The sequence below is a fragment of the Pseudorasbora parva genome, chromosome 22 (genome assembly GCF_024679245.1).
Source record: "Pseudorasbora parva isolate DD20220531a chromosome 22, ASM2467924v1, whole genome shotgun sequence".
Taxonomy (NCBI): domain Eukaryota; kingdom Metazoa; phylum Chordata; class Actinopteri; order Cypriniformes; family Gobionidae; genus Pseudorasbora; species Pseudorasbora parva.
This window is the reverse complement of record NC_090193.1, coordinates 23428936-23448804: the sequence shown is the minus strand read 5'-3', so window position 1 is coordinate 23448804 and position 19869 is coordinate 23428936. Positions and strand designations below refer to the sequence as shown.

Here is a 19869-nt window from a genome sequence, read left to right as displayed (position 1 = left end):
ATAGAATCTATAACAGTATGTTGCTTGTGGTGTTTTTTGGAAACCATAAACTTGTGACAGTAAACAATTCAGATCCACTGTAATGCTAAGGATTATACAGTACAAAATGTATATATTTTATCATGATCAACATGATTAAAAACGAAATAGAAGCCAGGCTATATGAACAGCAAAACGTGCTTGCTTAATTTTATTATGTCAGAAAATGGATCTTAGGCACAATCAAATAATGATATTGAACTTATATTTAACTTCAAATGAGTGTCCTTGTACACATAACGACTGAGTGGCATTTCGCTAGAATGATTTGAGGAGTTGTGAGCAAAAGATGGACAGCTATTCTTCTGAACTAACGGACGTCATGTCCCTTTAGAAAAATAATTACAAGCTTCAAAAAACGCTGTAAAATCAAACAGCTCGTGTAAGATACTGCAACCTTTCTTATTGTAAATACGTTCACTGCTGTGTATTTTAAGCGCAACACTGACTTTCACGACGAATAATAATAAATAAATAAAAAGATTCGTTGCTATTAAATCACTTTTTATAAGCGTTTATTCCAAATTAGATTTGCAGATGTCAGGCTGGTCATTGCGGATCAAGGGAAAACGTGGAGGGGTATTAAAACTGCTAAAACATACACGAGAAAACATTTTCAGATGATAATTTTAATAACAATGCTGAAAAGTGATTCTGGAACAAGCGGCAGATCAAAGCAACGTTCCTGAATGTCTCTAACCGGTATAAGGATCGAGTTTCATTAATTTTTTTCCTGAATCCTTGTATTATGGCGCCCTCATGTGGGTCAGTGTCCAGCTGCAAACTCTCACAAAAATAGTTCAACAACAACAAAAATGAAACCTCTAAAGTTTACTCATCCAAACCAGTAAGACTTTCTTTCTTTTTTGGAACACGAAAAGATAAGTTAGGCCTCAGTCGACGTTCAAGTTCAATGTCAAAAATATATGACATGGCTTCCCCCTATAATATTTTACATAATTTTCTGTTCCAAACAGTTAAAACAAAATAGTATTTATAATGACATGATAAATACTTGTTATACTAATGTACAATCATTTATCTCGTTTGAACAAAATTAGGAATCTGACTAATGGTGAAAACAAATAGAAAGCATGAATAACCAGCAGATGGAGCCAATTAGCTAGGCACATCTCAGCAAATTATTTTACTGCGAATTATATACACAAGACGACTGTAAATATGCCACCAGGCGTAGATTTTATATTATTATTAAAGAAAGCAAGGAACAAGGTTTTAAATTAAACCGATTTAAAAATCTGAAATATTTCTCCGGTTTAAAATGTTGTAGGCCTACACACACGATCGAGTAACAAATGGTAAAATAAACAATACAAAAGCCTGCGTGCTTTAAGTCGTTTAAATGTCTACTGACCTGTTTAAAGTTCTACCGTATAGCCTACTATCCTTCTCTCTTCACGTTGTCCCAGGAAAACATATTGGCCATAAGTTACTTCAGACGTGTCTGTTGTATGCAGGCCTGCGAAGAAATAAGAAGCCTACACATAATTCACAGGCCTACTAATATTCACGTGGTAGCTTAAATGTGAAGTGTAATATTTGCATTCATTGTCATGTTTACCATCTTTAAGACAACCAATGTTTCTTCTATCAATGACATAAATAAGTTGTTCAGTTGTTAAGGTTTATTGTTTACGTGATAAATACAGCTCACCCAGCTAACACAGTTACGTTGTGAAGACGTAACCGACCGGACCATATTCGTCGTAGCGACGTACCAAATAACGTTCCAATGACGTAACTTTGTGATTCCCATAATCGTCGTGGCGACGTTATAGTGGGACGTTGCTGGAACGTGACGAGCACGTCCCAACGACCAAACTGGCACGTTGTGAGAACGTAACCTTAAAGGACCATATTCGTCGTAGCGACGTACCTAATAACGTTCCAGTGACGTAACTTTGTGATTCCCATAATCGTCGTGACGACGTTATACTGGTACGTTGCTATAACGTGATGATCACTTCTCAACGACCAAACTGGCATGTTGTGAGGACGTAACCTCAATGGACCATATTAGTCGCAGCCAGAGCCGGCCCTAGACCTTTGGGGGCCCTAAGCAAAATTTGGTTGGAGGCCCTTGACCGTTTTAAGTAAGGCCTAAAGAAAAGCAATGACTACCTTATAACTATACTGTACATATATCTACTATGTTACTTTAAAATGTTGTAGTCTATTAAATTATGTTTTAATTATTCTATGTAGCCTACTGTATGATAATTATCTTTTTTTACGCTGCTGGTCCTGAGTACGTATTTCGTTCTTATGTGGTAACATGTACAGAACGTCAATAAAAGACCTTGAGTTCTTGAGTTGAGTTCCATGTTTGATGTCTAACAGGAAAATGATGATACCACTGAGCTGAATGGCAGTGCAGTGCAATGAACACACACGGATGAACTTGCTGAATAAAAAGACTGATAAAGTGATTTTCACTGACCATCAAAGAAACATTTTTAATTGACACCAGAGTTTAAAAGGCAAAAACAGCACACGATAACAAATTTTGCTGGACAATAAATTGGTCAAGAAATCATTGCGATAAATGATAAGATTTTTCGTTCTAAACCCATTTTCATCTAAAATAATGATAATGGCATAATAATGCAGGTACACCTTTTTTAAAGATTTTTTAAAGACTCTGATACGGAAAACATTTTAAATATCCACAATAAATTAACAAAACAACCAAAAAACAAGAAAAGCAATGGACTCTCAGTCTGTTAACAAAAAATACACTTGAATAAATACCAAAAGCAATAAATAAAATTGATGAAAACTGCTTTAGGTACACATTAGGGGTGGCACGGTTCACAAAAGCCACGGTTCGGTTCATATCACGGCTTTAGGGTCACGGTTTTTAAGTTCTGTACGGTTGTTGTTGTTGTTTTTGCTTTTACTTGTTAACACTCCAGAAATTTACTTCAGCATAATATGATATATAGCTTACTTATCCACAATTCAGGATACAGTATTAACACAATTGTTATATCATGTAATCATGCACAAACTGAACTTGACTATCTCTGAGGAAAGCTAGGTGAGATTTTGATACAGCAAGAGAAAGACATTGATGACATGCTTTCATTTATTTGGCAAAAAAAAAGGAGAATGTGTATTGCTATCTCTACAGGAACTTATGTGCCTTTTTTAGACACAAATATTGAACTGAAGAATTAACTTGCATTTATCAAACGGCCAACTTCAGTGTAGCTTTAAGCCTTGTTTATACTTGACGCGTCCGCACGAGCACGGCAAAAATTGCGTCAACGAGGAGTGCACGAGACCCAATTTCGCTTGCCGGTGTCCGGTGTGCACGTCAAATTTTGTAACTTTGCGTGCGGCTCCGCAACCGAAGAAGCTCGAGGCGAATCTGGCCGAGCATGACGTCTCATCACGCCTGCACCCAGTCTGCGCTTCGAGTATAATAAACACCTCCCCAAACAGATGAGGCGAGGTGCGTGCGCTCTCTAGGGGGCCCTCTGCAGGCCACGGGGCCCTTTGCAATTGCAAGGGTCGCTTAGTGGCTGGGCCGGCTCTGGTCGCAGCGACATACCAGGTAACGTTCCAGCGACGTAACTTTGTGATTCCTGTATTCGTCGTAGCGACGTGATTATGATATGTCACTGGAACGTGGCAGGTACGTCCTAACGACCAAAATACCACGTCCACCTTTATTTGAATAATCTCACCTTTAGTCCGGGAAATGAAGATGTGCTTGGTCCATAACCTTGAAATCCACATAGAACTGATACACTCAAACATTGAATTCTCTGCTGTAAAACCTTATTAATACATTTGTTTTGATTTTAGTTAATATATTTAGGGATTATGTACTCGTAGATAATAAAAAACGATACAAACCCCTATTAAATTGTAATAGAAAATGGCTCAAAACCACACTGCATTAATTTAATAATCAGCATTTATTCAGTGTTACTTTGTACAAATATTAAGTCAACATTTAAACAGTGTAAAGTGTCAACAAATTATGAGTACAGAAATGTAACACATCCATTCATTAATTAAACAAACAACATAAGAAATGTAACCAATTATTAAAATATTTTATTGTCTTATTAGGGAGTAGTTAAGTATTTTCTCACTTATACTTATCAATACTCATATTGGTACTACTCTCAATAATTTAGCACAAAAAAGACATGGAAAAAAAGAGTTATCAGTTTCTTTATTATTACTTTTATTTGCAGAAATGTCCTGCGTGTCCTGTGAGGCACCTGCTACAAATGTCTGGTGATGTGCTTTATTGCTTCCCTACCTGTAGCTAAACCTGAACAATGTGACAATTACAAAATATATATAGTCCTTGAGCTATAGTCCTACGTTCATAAAGAAATATGTAAAAAAACACTACATAGAGTCCTAGCATCTTTTCTGTATTATTGGGCCAAAATATACATCAACAGGTTTTTTTTTTGTTCAAGAAAATGAGCATGATGACTTTCTCAGGAAGAATCTGAGACCCCTCATTCCTGACTGTGTCCCAGCTGTGGAAAAAGCTTCAGACAGTGTTGATGAGGCAGAGGGAGATGGAGAGCTGTGAGAGAAGAGGAAGAGGGTCTTTCTTACCCCACCAGCGGAGGGCAGGGTCTTCTGAGGATAGGATAGGAGGATGGGCTCTATATTCACTTTGGATCTTTGTAAACTGGAAGCTGAAAAAAAAGCCATACTATTGTAGGTGTATTGCTTTTTGTTAAAAAGGTATAATTTTTTTTTTTTTTACTTACATGTTCTTCCTCCTCTTCATCCTCTTCCTTATCCCGAGCTACACTGTCACATCTTCATCATTTTCTGGCAGCTGAAACAGAGGAGAACCTTATTAATGTTGCTAATCTGTGTTTTTATGCTTTTGAAAGAGTCTCTTTTACTCAACAGTCACCAAGGCTGCATTTATTTGATCAAAAATACAGTACAAACTGTAATATATATTTAAGTGATAATTCACCCAAAAATGTCAATTCTGTCATGAATTCCTCACCTTATGTTGTTCCAAACCTGTAAGACCTTTGTTCATCTTCAGACACAAATGAAAATATTTTTGATGAAATCCAAAAGCTTTCTGACCCCTCCATAGACTGCAACACAAGGCCCAGAAAGGTAGTAAAAACATTGTTAAAATAGTCCATGTGACTCCAGTGGTTCAACCTTAATGTTACGAAGCAACAAGAATACTTTTTGTGTGCAAAAATAACTTAATTCCACAATTTTGATCTAGCCTGTGCCAGTCTCCTTAACGTTGTAATTATTGATGTCTTTACATCCTTTCTGGGCCTTGAAAGTGTTAATTAAATTGCTGTCTGAAGATGAATGAAGGTCTTACAGGTTTGTAACAACATGAGGGAGAGGAGTTGATGACAGGATTTAAAGGTTTGGTAGAACTAACCCTTTAAATTGAAAACAGCTATTTTACATTGTAAAATTATTATTATTCTTATTATTATTATTTTAATATTCCTGTCATTAAAGCTGAATTTTCAACATCAATACACCAGTCTTCAGTGTTACATGATCCTTCAGAAATCATTCTCATATGATGATTTGCTGCTCACAAAAACATTTATGATTATTAGCAGTGTTGACAACAGTTGTGCTGTTTCATATTTTTGTGTAAACCATGGTGCATTTTTCAGGATTCTTTGATGAATAAAATCCTCATATTAGAATGATTTCTGAAGGATCATGTGACACTGAAGACTGGAGTAATGATGCTGAAAATTAAGCTTTGATCACAAGAATAAACTACATTTTATAATATATTCAAATAGAACCCAATTATTTAGAATTTAAATATTATTTCAATATTAGATTTTACTGATTTTTTTTAATCAAGCAAATGCAATCTTGGTGAGCATTAGAGACCTTTTTCAAATAACTGTACCAAAACCAAACTTTTGGACATTATTGTATGTTTGAGGTTTTACATACTAGTCACATGGTGATAATGCCAGGGTTAGTTCATCCCAAAATGAAAAATATCCCATGATTTACTCACCCCCAAGCCATCCCTAGGTTCTTCAGGCGAACACAATCAGAGTTATATTTAAAAATGTCCTGGCTAATCCAAGCTTTATAATGGCAGTGAATGCTTCATTTTTGAAGTCCATAAAAGTGCATCTATCCATCATATAATTGAGCCACACAGCTCCGGGGTTTAAAAAAGGTCATCTGAAGCAAAGTGGCATGTTTGTGTGAGAAAAATATCCATATTTAAAACTTTATAGACTAAAATAACTAGCTTCCAGTGGTCAGCAATGCGCGAGTCGACTTGCGCTAAAAAGAATAACCCTTGACGCATGCGTATTGACGAACGCAGAAGTACAGAAATTAGAGCAAAACAAAACATAGCATGGGGGGGGTCACCCTTTTTAGCGCAAGTCGACTTGGGTAGCCTACCGCATATCACCAAGCAAACCAAGCAATATTCACTGCCATTATAAAGCTTGGAAGAGCCGGGACATTTCTTTATATAACTCTGATTGTGTTCGTCTGAAAGAATAATGTCATATAACTTACACATAGGATGGCTTGCAGGTGAGTAAATCCTCACCATTTAAGAGATGTTGTCCGACAGGAGATCTGCTCCAACTCTGCTAACTTTACAGTGCAGGCTGCAGGACATCAGCATGGAAGCATCAACACTTTATCAGAGCCAAATATATAAATTATACAACGCCAGGTTTATTAAAAGGAAAGAAGCTACAGCAAAGGTTAAATGCAGAAAAGAGAAAGAATGGGTTAAAATATTGTTAAAAATGGACAAGGTTAATCAATCACCTTTTTCAGTTCACCTGTGTTTTCTACTTCTCTTTCAGCAGCTTCCTTCAGAAATGTTGGAAACTTGCTGGGAGCTTCACCTCTGTTGTAGAGGGGTTATTTTGTCCCTTTCTGAAAATCACAGAACATTTTATTATATGTTAACACGTTTTTTTCGCGCTCCGTGTTAATATTAAGTTAATGTAAGTGGCTTCGTCGATTAACAACAAACACATAACGTTAACGTTAGTTGAATTAATTAGCCACCTTCAATGACCCATTCAATTCCCAGAAGAAGAAAAAAACTTGATAAAACTATCATTTACACATGTGACTCAAAGCCTAAACAAGAGATTAACTTTATAGAGTTAACGTTAGCCTCGGTAACTTAACTTACTGTTCGGAAAACGGTTGATGTGCTATACGGACTTTTTTCCAAAGACTTTACATTTCTATAAAGTATATATTCAACAGAACAGAAGCGTGTCAATGACACATAAGAAATGTCAGGAAAATGTCAGTAACAGTTGTGTGTATTATTTGTGTAACTTTAAAGACAACTCACCTGAAATTATAGTGAAAACAACAACGACAGAGGAAGTTTTGCGGCTTGTCTGTTGTGTTGCTGCACCGTTTCCATGGCAACTCCGCGCCGCTCCAGTGTTTGACCCATCACCACGTCAAAGTCACGCAGCAAGAATTACATGAATACAAATCAAGAATAATAAATAATGAATTTAGAACTCATTTTGAAGTTCTATGACCCGCTCAGATGCAAAATGCCACTCCCGGCACCGCACGTGATAGTGGGACAATTGTGTTTTTTTTTTTTTGTTAGATTTTTTATTGTTTTTGCCAATACGATTTGCAAACATGGATTCATTTAGAATATTTGATAAATTAAGTAAATGTCCCATATAAATCAAAATGGCATACATTTGATAATACTTGTAAATTAATAATGCAATTTGGAAAGTTATGAAGACCAGTGGGCCACGTCGCTACAACATTCTCCGTGGGATAAACACGCGACGTCTTTTGAGGACGTGCCCACAACATTTCTGCAACTTTAGTCAAGATTTAAAAAAAATGGAACTTTACCGCGACGTCCTTACAACGTTCTCTGTGGGATAAACTAGCGACGTCTTTTGAGGACGTGCCCATGACGTTTCTGGAACGTTAGCCAAGATTCTAAAAAAATGGAACTTTACCACGACGTCCTTACAACGTTCTCTGTGGGATAAACTAGCGACGTCTTTTGAGGACGTGCCCATGACGTTTCTGGAACGTTAGCCAAGATTCTAAAACAATAGAACTTTACCGCGACGTCCTTACAACGTTCTCTGAGGGATAAACTAGCGACGTCTTTTGAGGACGTGCCCACAACGTTTCTGGAACGTTAGCCAAAATTTTTAAAAATGGAACTTTACCACGACGTCCTCACAACGTTGTCATAAAGTAATGTCACGCTGACCAAATGACGACTAACTGACGACGTTGTCACAACGTACTGTGTTTGCTGGGCAAAGACTGTAAAAAAATAAAAAAAAATAAAAAAAATAAAAAAAGCTACAGCTTCAAGCATAGCAGGTGCAAATTGGCATTACCACATTAAAATAAAAAAAATGATATTCCTTCAGGGGAAACCGCAAATAAACAAGTATGCCTTTTATGCAATATAACTGCGTTACTAATCCGAGTTTTCTGCTCACCTAAGGAGCGAGTGCCCCATCTATGCGCGTACATCATGGCCACAAGGCTAACCACTTTATGAAACCCCCAAGAAAAAGTTAAATTAAAGTTATATAATTATATATAAGATGATATATAAGTTAAAGTTATATGATTTTCTCTTCAAATAAAACAAAACCTTTTTGGCTTTTGTGTATGGAATAAAATTATCAAATGGAAATGAGAAAGGAGTTTGATCATGCTCTGTGCCCTTGACTTTCTAGGAATTATAATTATGATCATGTCATGAAGTCATCAATCTTAGGGTTTGATGAAATATGATTAAACATCTTGCTAAGACACTAGTTCCAAGATGATCGACTGACTTATAAATTCAGGAAATATCAAGCCATTCTCATTGATGCTAAGAAGGCCTTGTCTGGCTATCACCAGACCAAGCTCAATTTAAAATTGAACATTGGTCTGGGGAGTCTGCTCTGTATTTTCTACTGCACAAGACGCGTGATCAACGAGCATTATTTGAATGACTCTGTATCCAATTTGATAGTCCTTCAACCAATCAGACCACAAGTGACACGATCAACGGGCAACGACCAAGGGGGTACTCGGAAAGCGTTCCACCCATAGGGGCGGCCATTGCTAACCAAGCCATCACCTGCTGTTAGCATCCCATTGACTCCCATTCATTTTTGCGTCACTTTGACAGTGAATAACTTTACATCTGAGGCGTTTAAAGACTCCATTTGTCCATTGTTTATTTATAAAGAAACACGACAATGTATAAAAGGCTCCATTACCTTGTATCTTACACTATCGCACCGTAGAAGCTGTTTTTGCAAAAATAGGCTAATGATTGCGTCATAAACAACGCGACTCTGTCGCATAGTAGACAAATTACCGTATAGACAGGAGGAGATGCTCAGAAGCAATCTTTTACTGTCTATGAGACAGTTGGGGGGACGTGAAGACATAAAGTCTGATAAAGTCAAGGGGGAAGAATGGGGAGAAGCCCATAGTGAGCCAAAAGCAATGGGACAAAACATTAAAAAACCTTATTCAGATTTCACTTTCCACAACTACTAGAAGACAGCTGTCAGACAGGTTGCTTACGTCACATTTATGTCCTCAAGCTCAGTCTGAGCCTGCGCAGTACGCTGAGCCACACTCTAAAAAATAATTCAGTGGCTTAGTAAATATCACAGTAATAATTAACTTTATTAACTTAATAAAATCTCTCAATATCATTTACTTGATGGTTTTAGTTAAACATACCAAAATAATTGACTAAAAATCCAACAGTTAATTTTGTCTAAAATTTATAGTTATATTTAAGTTTGTTTCACTAAAATAATTTAGTATTCAAATAACCAATTATTTATTTTAAATATACTTAATACATTTGTGAAATTTATTTCAAAATATTTGAGAATGGAGAATTAAACCGATCTGTTTCAAGAACCACAAATATTACTTAATTAAAATCAAGATTATTAATATTTAACACACACTGAAGAAATTGAGTAAGTTTACTCGATTAAAACAATGCACCCCTCCCCCACCCTCTGACGTGACGACAGCTCGACGGTTGAGTGAGTGCGGATATTTGAATTCTCCTCAGTCACCAGAGGCTCCAGAGCAGTTTCTTCTTCTCAGCGTCACAGAATTGGGGCATTTCCTCTGTGAAATTCAGGTTTGTATGTTTTGCTTTATCTATATAATCATTACTGTGCTAAAAGGCATTTTATTTCATTCAAAACAACATACAGGGACAGTGTGAGTCACCTTAAGTTAACGTGTGGCGTTGGTCTTTGAAACGCCTGCTGTGTTGCTCAAACCACACAACTTTATTCGTAAAGATAATGAATATAATGAATTTGGATGATAAAATCTTATTAAAGATCTTAAAAATCTTATTACTGGGCACTGTTTGTTTATTGTCAGGTTTGGAGTCTGGCGCCTCGCAGCATCTTTCAGCTACGAATGAAGCAGGACAGCGGTCTCAAGTTCAAAGTCCACCCGCAGACCGCTAACGTTAGTCCATCTCAGGCTCGAGAAACAGCGCTGATACGGTGGAAATGGGATAACAGATCGGTTGATTACACTTGAATTACTTTTAAATGTTTAATTTTTACTTCTAAAATGTTTGTTACGTTACATGAGTTTAAATGTTGTAAAATAACTGTTATTCTTTACATGTCAAAACAGTATTATATGCTGCAATGTTATTGCTGTACTCATTGACAATAAAGGCCATGTCATGTATAAGTGTGTTGGTGTGGACTGTGGAGTATTTTACAAAGGTTTAGAGGAAATTAAAGTTATACTATACAAGTTAGTAATACTCATAAATAAAAACAGTTCATATTAGTCATAAATATTGGTTTTTAAATGCTTTTTACCCAATTTTTTCTACTCAAATGAATTTGTTAATGTAACAAATGCAGTTACTCAGATCTACTTAATTTTTTTACTTATATTTACTCAGTTCATATGGTGTCTATAATTGATTTCACTGCTTTAAAATTTACTCAATTTTTTTAGTGTAAAAATGTTTCACCAAAAAAATTGAGTAAATCATAGTATTAGTTTTTAGAGTGCATCAGGAAGTGAGCGCTTCTAATTGACATTTTTCGCCGTTGAAGTCTATGGGGTCGCTGTGTCCATTTCTTTTACTGTCTATGGCAACGACCCATTGCTTCTCTATCTGTCATCGTATTAAACCCACCAATAACACGCCAGGTGGATAAGCCAGTCTGTGACTGGTTCCCACAAAAGTGTAACAGCAGCCGTAGAAATGAAGGTACAGGTTTCCAGACTGAATTGCTGGGCAAAATCAAATCGCCACTAGATCAGGCCGGTGTCATGAAAAATCCTGTCCCCCTGTGAAATCGTGTCCGCATGGACCCCCAGAGCGATTCTATTGGCTGAAAGAAATTTTAATAGGTAATTTTTGATTTTTACTGTTTAAATTGTGTTAAAATAGTCTTTAATGTCTTACAAAGCATATGTTTTATATATTAGTAGTATAAAACTGAAGCTATAAGTGCTTATATAAGTATATAATTCAGAACATGTTTTTGCTCCCATTATAGCAATCAATAAAATATTTCAAATGAATGTTTTGCGTGTGTACTTAGTGTGGCAATGAATTCATAGTTTATTAGTTTATTATTTAGTTATTTTTAAACAATTGATTGTCCAGAACCATGTATAACAACTTTTGATCAGGCATTTAAAACCGCTACCAGCGGACACGATTTCACAGGGGGACAGGATTTGTCATGACACCGGGTTTACCCAGTCTAAAGAAGGCCAGTAATGTGAACACGATTTATTATTCCCTAGTGGACAGCATTAGTATTACAGCTTCCATCTGTCATTCACAGTTACAAATAAGAGGCTGGCCATTTTAAATGTGCTTTAAAGGTGTCATGAACTGGCTTTTTTTCACACTGAAACTTCTGGAGAGAATTTGCTGCATTGAAAGTAAAAGGGCCGAATAATTTTGCACGCCCAATTTTTTAGTTTTTGATTTGTTAAAAAAGTTTGAAATATCCAAAAAAAATCGTTCCACTTCATGATTGTGTCCCAGTTGTTGTTGATTCTTCACAAAAAAATTACAGTTTTATATCTTTATGTTTAAAGCCTGAAATGTGGCAAAAGGTCGCAAAGTTCAAGGGGGCCGAATAGACTGTAGAAAACAGCCATTGAAATGGTTCAAAATTAATGGATTTGTGTGTTGATCCCATAACACTGTCAAAATATTGAGGTTGATTAGGCCTATGTATAAATATTTTCAAATTTTATATTTCAGAAACCATTATTTTTAATGTAGGTATGAAACGGAAGTTGTGATCGTCTTATTTTTCCCCTATTGTGATGTATATCCGAGAAAGAACATCCTTCTTGAACAAGAAAAAATGTAGGGCCGGACTTGATTTTGTCCATCGGGAATTGATTGGAGGGTTGTGGTTTGCTATTGCGGCGAGTGACAGGTTGTCCTAGGAAAAACACGTAATCAGAGAAGAGATGTTGCTACAAGAGGAGGCAGAAGGGGGGGGGGGGGGGTAAATTATGTGCCAAGATAAATTATTTATAATGCAAAATACATATGCAATGTAATAAATACTCCAATGTAAAAAAAAACAAGATAAGTCCATTTTGATTTCATCAAGTTAATAAATATCCTGAAACTTCCCCAGCTTTATAATGGCAGTGAATGGGCCTCACGAGTTTGAAGCTCAAAAAAGAGCATCATAAACATAATCCTCACGGCTCCAGGGGGTTAATAAAGGGCAAGGCCTTCTGAAGCAAAGCGATGCTAGTAAAATATCTAGCTTCCACCAGACCACCTTCCATATTTAAATTGCAGGGCAGTGGCTCTCCCGGATCAACATTCCCTATCCCTGATTTATACTGTAAAAACACGACAGTGCAAAATGGCGATTTCACTGTAAGGGGACTCATAGTGTATGTAGAAAGAAATGGCTTATTCTAAAATAATGGTACATTAAGTTCTTAATACTCCACTGAAAACAGTTATGTATATTATATTGCATTTCTGTCAATGGATCCTCATAAATACTACACACTCTGAACCTTTAAATATGGATGTTATTCTTACAAAATCCCATCGCTTCACTTCAGAAGGCCTTTATTAACCCCCTGGAGTCATGTGTATGTTAGTGATGAATGGATGCACTTTTGAGCTTTAAACTTGTGAGCCCCATTCACTGCCATTATGAAGCTTGTAAACATCAGGCTATTTTTTTTATGTAACTCTGACTATGGTTCTTTAGACACAAGAAAGTCATATACACAGGATGGCTTGTGTGTGAGTAAATCATGCAGTCATTTTCATTTTAAAGTGAAATAATCATTTAAAGGGAAGAAATGGTCACACGTAACAAGTTTAACAGAAAGTGAGAAACAGAAACTGCTTTTTTTTGCAAGAAAAAATGCTTTTTCTCGAAGATGCATAAAGTATTTCATTGCCTTTTGAGTAATCTAATTTAATGCTTTAGTCACACCTAGGTCTCTGTTGGATAGTTCTACGCACTGTTATCTGCGGCAAAAGACACATTTAATTAGTCTTGACCTTTTACTGGCATTCATGATCTCCCCATGGACAACACTCCATTCAAAATCAGCAATTTCTCACAAACACTGACGGACCTTTTTAGGTCCCTCATTCTAAGAAATTCTTAAAGATTGACAGGTCCTGTCAGTGAGTGACAATGGCAGCCCCTGTCAGTGACTGCAGACCAACCCTCATACTTTCACACACTATACAGTTATTTAGCAGGTATTCTGATGGTAGCCAACATGTTCAGACGACGGGTCTATACCTGCATGATTGCTGAATTTCTACTTGCACGGTTAAACAAATATACATGGGATATAGGCCAATGTTTTTTTTGTTGTTTTTTTTGTAAGTTTGATCGGGTATACCTTGAGCTGTCTACTTTGGCAGTCCTCATTGTCATTGCGCAATTGTAGATCTCATCTTCAATGTGAATTTTGCAAAAGCCTGTGAATTTTAGTCTAGTATTAGTCAATGGAAAGGTTGTCATATACAGGTCCTTCTCAAATAATTTGCATATTGTGATAAAGTTCATTATTTTCCATAATGTAATGATAAAAATTAAACTTTTATATATTTTAGATTCATTGCACACCAACTGAAGTATGTCAGGTCTTTTTATGTTTTAATACTGATGATTTTGGCATACAGCAAAATTCTCAAAAAATTTGCATATTTCATCCGACCAATAAAAGAAAAGTGTTTTTAATACAAAAAAGTCAACCTTCAAATAATTATGTTCAGTTATGCACTCAATACTTGGTCGGGAATCCTTTTGCAGAAATGACTGCTTCAATGCGGCGTGGCATGGAGGCGATCAGCCTGTGGCACTGCTGAGGTGTTATGGAGGCCCAGGATGCTTCGATAGCGGCCTTAAGCTCATCCAGAGTGTTGGGTCTTGTGTCTCTCAACTTTCTCTTCACAATATCCCACAGATTCTCTATGGGGTTCAGGTCAGGAGAGTTGGCAGGCCAATTGAGCACAGTAATACCATGGTCAGTAAACCATTTCCCAGTGGTTTTGGCACTGTGAGTAGGTGCCAGCTCATGATGAAAAACAAAATCCTCATTTTAAGCCATAAAGCTTTTCAGCAGATGGAAGCATGAAGTGCTCTAAAATCTCCTGATAGCTAGTTGCACTGACCCTGCCCTTGATAAAACACAGTGGACCAACACCAGCAGCTGACATGGCACCCCAGACCATCACTGACTGTGGGTACTTGACACTGGACTTCAGGCATTTGGGCATTTCCTTCTCCCCAGTCTTCCTCCAGACTCTGGCACCTTGATTTCCGAATGACATGTCAAATTTGCTTTCATCCGAAAAAAGTACTTTGGACCACTGAGCAACAGTCCAGTGCTGCTTCTCTGTAACCCAAAGTGGCTTGACCTGGGTAATGCAGCACATGTAGCCCATTTCCTGCACACGCCTGTGCACGGTGGCTCTGGATGTTTCTACTCCAGACTCAGTCCACTGCTTCCGCAGGTCCCCCAAGGTCTGGAGTCGGTCTCCACAATCTTCCTCAGGGTCCGGAACACCTCTTCTCGTTGTGCAGCGTTTTTTTGCCACACATTTTCCTTCCCACTGAGGTGCCTTGATACAGCACTCTGGGAACAGCCTATTTGTTCAGAAATTTCTTTCTGTGTCTTACCCTCTCTTAATATATATACAGGGCCGTGCACAGGGGGGTGGCCCGGTGGCTAGAGCCACTGCCCCTTTGCCCTCATCGGCTAAGGTGCCCCTCTTGCCCCCTTCCCTCCCTCACCCTCAGAGGATTTCCATAAAAGCGTTCGGTTCCGCTAAAAATCCACTAGTTCCGCTAACCCTTTCCGTGTTTTCCTGCTCGCTCCGCACAGCATCGCTCAAAGTCTGCGGCTGTCTGCTCTCTGTGGAGACGGCTGTTCCAGAATGTCGTCGCATTAACAGAAATTACCAACTACAATCCACAACGTTGAATTGTTTCAACAGTGCAAACATGGATTCAAAGCTCCAGCGTGCCACTCCTGTAAAATAGATTTCCGATTATAATCAATTTTACGAGTTAATAGGCTACTAGTATCTATAGCCTAACATACTTCATATTTATGATATTTTATTTAGACCATATTAATCGTATACACAATTTTAAAAAAGGTAATACAGGCTATTATAAATATACATGAGTTGTATCAGGGTAGCCTACAATGGGGCTAAAGCACACCCTAAGAAAAATGTGCTCATTTTTCAAAAAAGTCCATAGTTGTGCAAAAAAGCAACGTTTGCAGTATTTTCTGTTTATTTTGATTAATAAAATATTTAATTATTGTTCAGTAAATATTAAATATATTTTAAATATATTTTAAAATACAGAAACAAATGTTTAGCCTAAGTAAATAATCTGAAAACATTGAATGAATGAGATTCTATAATAATTTTATAAAGTTTCTTTCTGTAACAACTAAATATATGTGTATTATATGATTATTATCATATATTTTATTATAAATATGATGTTGCCTCTAAGATGGACACCCAAATTATGATATTTACCAGCTGAATCTTAACCATGTCATGTCAACAAATGGAAGTCAGTCAGCCAGCTGTTTATTATCATGTTAAATATGCCTTTTACCCCAAATACCATACTTTTATATATTCTGTTATTAAAAATCTGTTGCGTATGATTTACATAAATCATAAACAAGACCTTTGTCTCAAAATATATTCAATTTTAGTGATTCTCATTTGCTACTTAAATCTCCAATAAAAAATGTAAATAGAAAAGATATCAAATTAGCCCAGAATCAACTTTTTGTAAGAATAATTAGAACAACAGAAATTTAATTAGCACTAAAGTCTAACAATTGTATTTACAGTATGATTGTAAAAGGCTTGTTATTCATTTTCTATATTAAGATGATACTCAGTCCCCTTATAGTGCCCCTTTTTTTTGGTTTGGGCCACTGCCCCTCAAAATATCTGTGCACGGCCCTGCATATATATATATTATGACAACATGTGTTTTTACAATACTTTCTTTAACTCATCAATATATTGAATTTTGTATAAGTTATACAAGATTCAACACATTTTAAGTCAGTTTAATGCAATTTAAGCTGAATTGACTTAAACATCGATTGTACTTCTTATAGTAAAGTTAATACAATGTTCTTCCAATTCCAGATTTGATAAACATTTTCAAAATATTTGCATGAAAACGTAAATCATACTTTATTGGTGTATTTTTCAAAGAATGAATATTCTTTAAATGTTTTCCAGATTTTTGTATAACCATGAAAAAACATTCTTAATTTAAAATAATTAAATTTCACACTATGCAATCATGCACTCAGCAATTAAAATATTATTTTTTTAAACTGCCATTTTTGCTTATTAGTATTGTTTTATTATCAGATCATAAAAGGTCAGGAAAGACAGTGGTTAATACATTTATTTGTGCTAACATTTAATTATTACAGGTTTGCATAATAATCTGAGTTAGCATTTTGCTGTATTATTATAGGCTATATGTTAAAAGGATAGTTCACCCACAAATTAAAATGCAGTTAAACATCAAATTTTCTTTTTTGAATGAAATATCCCTTTAGGAAATACCGAAAATGCAAGTGAGGTGAGTAAATGCATGCAATGATTAAAGCCTGTGCACCTTCTCTCAACATGGGGGCAGGAAAGGTGTCAGTCAATAAATGTGGAAAAAGTATGTTACTTATTTAAAAAAAGTAACTTGGGTATTTTGTTGTCATTTTAAAAGTAATCCTTTACTTTACTTGAAAGTAGTAATCTGGTTAATACTTAACCCCCCAAACAGCTCAGACTCATTATTGTAGTACTGAAATGTTTCATTCACAGTAAAAGTCAGTCTTGTGTTTGAAGCATGTGGTTTTAATCTTTAACAGGTAGAAGAAAGCGGCAGGTCTAAACATTTTTGTAATGTATCATTGTGTCACACACTAGGGACAAGCATTTTGACAGATGAATTACTGTGGTGTGGAGGTGTGTGTTCATAAAGACAAAGGCTTATTTGATAGATGGGCTTCAAATACCGAAAACTGTTTTTTTAAGCTCAGATGTGTCTGAACATTTATTACAATTCATCACAGACAAAGTAAGTCAGCATTTTTCCAGAGAAAAATGAATTTATTCTCAAGTGGAAAAGGGCTGTGGTTGTGGGTTGCTAAAACAGCGTTTGAATCATTTAGACGTTTCCACATTTTCCTTTTATGGGAAATCATATTTGCTCAAATGCTGGGAGAAAAATCAAATATGTCAACATTTAACCCTTAAATGCATACCATGGGTCTTTAGTGACCCTGGACATCATTAAATACTCTATTTTATAAACTTAGACATCAACTTTCTTAGAATTCCTCTGTCAGTTCATTATAAACAAAATAAAAAGCATTTTTTTCCATTCATTTTTTTTTATTTTTTATACAGGAGGTGAAAATATTTTTTCCTGCACAAAAATAATTGAATATTTGATTACAAAATGAGTGCAGTTCACCTTCATTCCACAAGGTGGCAATGTCTGATACACAATGATGAAGTGACGTTTGACTCATTACTGCAGGCCGAAATAAAAAGAATAGGTAGGATCATCAGCAAAACTTGAAATGGCTCAACGGTTTACTTAAGTACTGAACGCAATCAAATATTAATGTCATTGTTACGGATCTGCTATCAAAATATTGATTTTGAAGATTTTGAAAATTATCTAGTTTTAAAGGGTTAGTTCACCCAAAAATTTAAATTCTGTCATTAATTACTTACTCTCATGTCGTTCGACAGCTGTAAGACCTCTGTTCATCTTCAGAACACAAATTAAGATATTTTTGTTGAAATGCGATGGCTCAGAAAGGGCATTGGCCACAATGTCATTTCCTCTTTCAAGACCCATAAAGGCACTAAAGACATCGTTACAAAGCCGACTCACTACAGTGGTTCTACAATAATTTTATGAAGCGACGAGAATAGTTTTTGTGCATAAAAAAACTAAATAACGACTTATAGCGAGTCCTAATTCAAAACACCACTTAGTAAAGCTTTGAACCAGCGGTTTGGCTCACCAAAGTCACGTGATTTCAGCAGTTTGCCTGATTGACCTGATTGACACATCCGAATCATGATTCGATATGCTGATTCATTAGGCTTAAGGCTTCAGGAAGCAGTGTTACTGGAAACAGGCCATCGTTATATTTTTTGTTGTTGTTGTTTGTTTTTGTTTTTGCACAGAAAAAGTCTCATAGCTTCATAAAATTATTGTAGAACTAGAACCTGTAATGAGATGGGTTTTGTAACAACGTCTTTAGTGCATTATGGTTCTTGTGAGAGAAAATGACACTGTGGCCAATGGGGGCCTTTCTGAGCCATCGGATTTCAACACAAATATCTTCATTTTGTGTTCCGAAGATAAACAGAGTTCTTACTGGTCTGGAACGGCATGAGGGTGAGTAATTAATGACAGAATTTCTATTTTTGGGATAACTAACTCTTTAAGAATTTGAGATCACCATTATGGGATCATCATGTTGAATGTAGGGAGACCGGGAATGGTTTGTAACAGGTCAGTTGTAACAACTCCAATCTGTCCAATTAGACTTACAAATCATCGAATTCCTTTTGCACATGCTCAGTTAAGTCCTTATTCCACATGTGATAAAATAGAGCTCTGTGGCAGACATATAGCAGATGTTGGACTAAAAGAAAAAACAATTTACTTTGTTTATTTTTCTTAGCGGAATTTTGGTTTTGTAGTTAAACTCATCAAATTTAAATGATGTTTATTGTGTGTCTGTGTAGATATTTTTGAATGCAAGTTGTTAGTGCTGGTGTTTTAGCTGTTATCTGTAAGATGAGCTAGTTGTCCATGGCCACATCACTCTGAGTTAGTTGTAACAGAGTCACATCTGTTTTCCTAGGACATGTCCTGTTTTCAAGTCCTGTCCTGGCCCTAATTTAACAGTTTTCTATCCATATGAGGGGGCATTCTCTTTGAGTAAATTTCAAGTATCACTTGAGTATCTCATTGCCGGGCCAAGTGTCATTGGTTTTCAGTAATCAAAATACGGTTACACACAGAACAACTGAATTCTTTATATTGTCCTTCTGTATTTGTTACTCTAATATCAGAAAAAAAGATCTTTATTTTTAAACCTTCAAATGTCAATAAATTAGCCTAAAATTATGTCAATAAACTACAATGTTTAGGTCATACAGGTTTTTATTTGGATTTAAAATGGGTCTTTCCAGCCTTGTATACG

The 19869-nt window shown here is 36.1% G+C and overlaps 2 long non-coding RNA genes across 4 annotated transcripts in view; both read right to left on the bottom strand.

Annotated features, from left to right (window-relative positions):
* LOC137058748 (uncharacterized) overlaps positions 1 to 1510 on the bottom strand; it is a 217004-nt gene extending 215494 nt beyond the window's left edge. For all 3 annotated transcript variants that reach the window (XR_010900823.1, XR_010900821.1, XR_010900822.1), the window contains exon 1: positions 1415 to 1510. This is a non-coding gene — a long non-coding RNA (uncharacterized lncRNA). The remainder of the gene's footprint in view (positions 1 to 1414) is intronic.
* Positions 1511 to 4700: 3190 nt separating this feature from the next.
* Positions 4701 to 8335, bottom strand: LOC137058399 (uncharacterized). Its single transcript, XR_010900678.1, has 4 exons — positions 7400 to 8335; positions 6856 to 6966; positions 4809 to 5156; positions 4701 to 4733 (listed from the first exon to the last, which is right to left on the bottom strand). It is a non-coding gene; the product is annotated as an uncharacterized lncRNA (long non-coding RNA).
* Positions 8336 to 19869: the final 11534 nt, after the last annotated feature.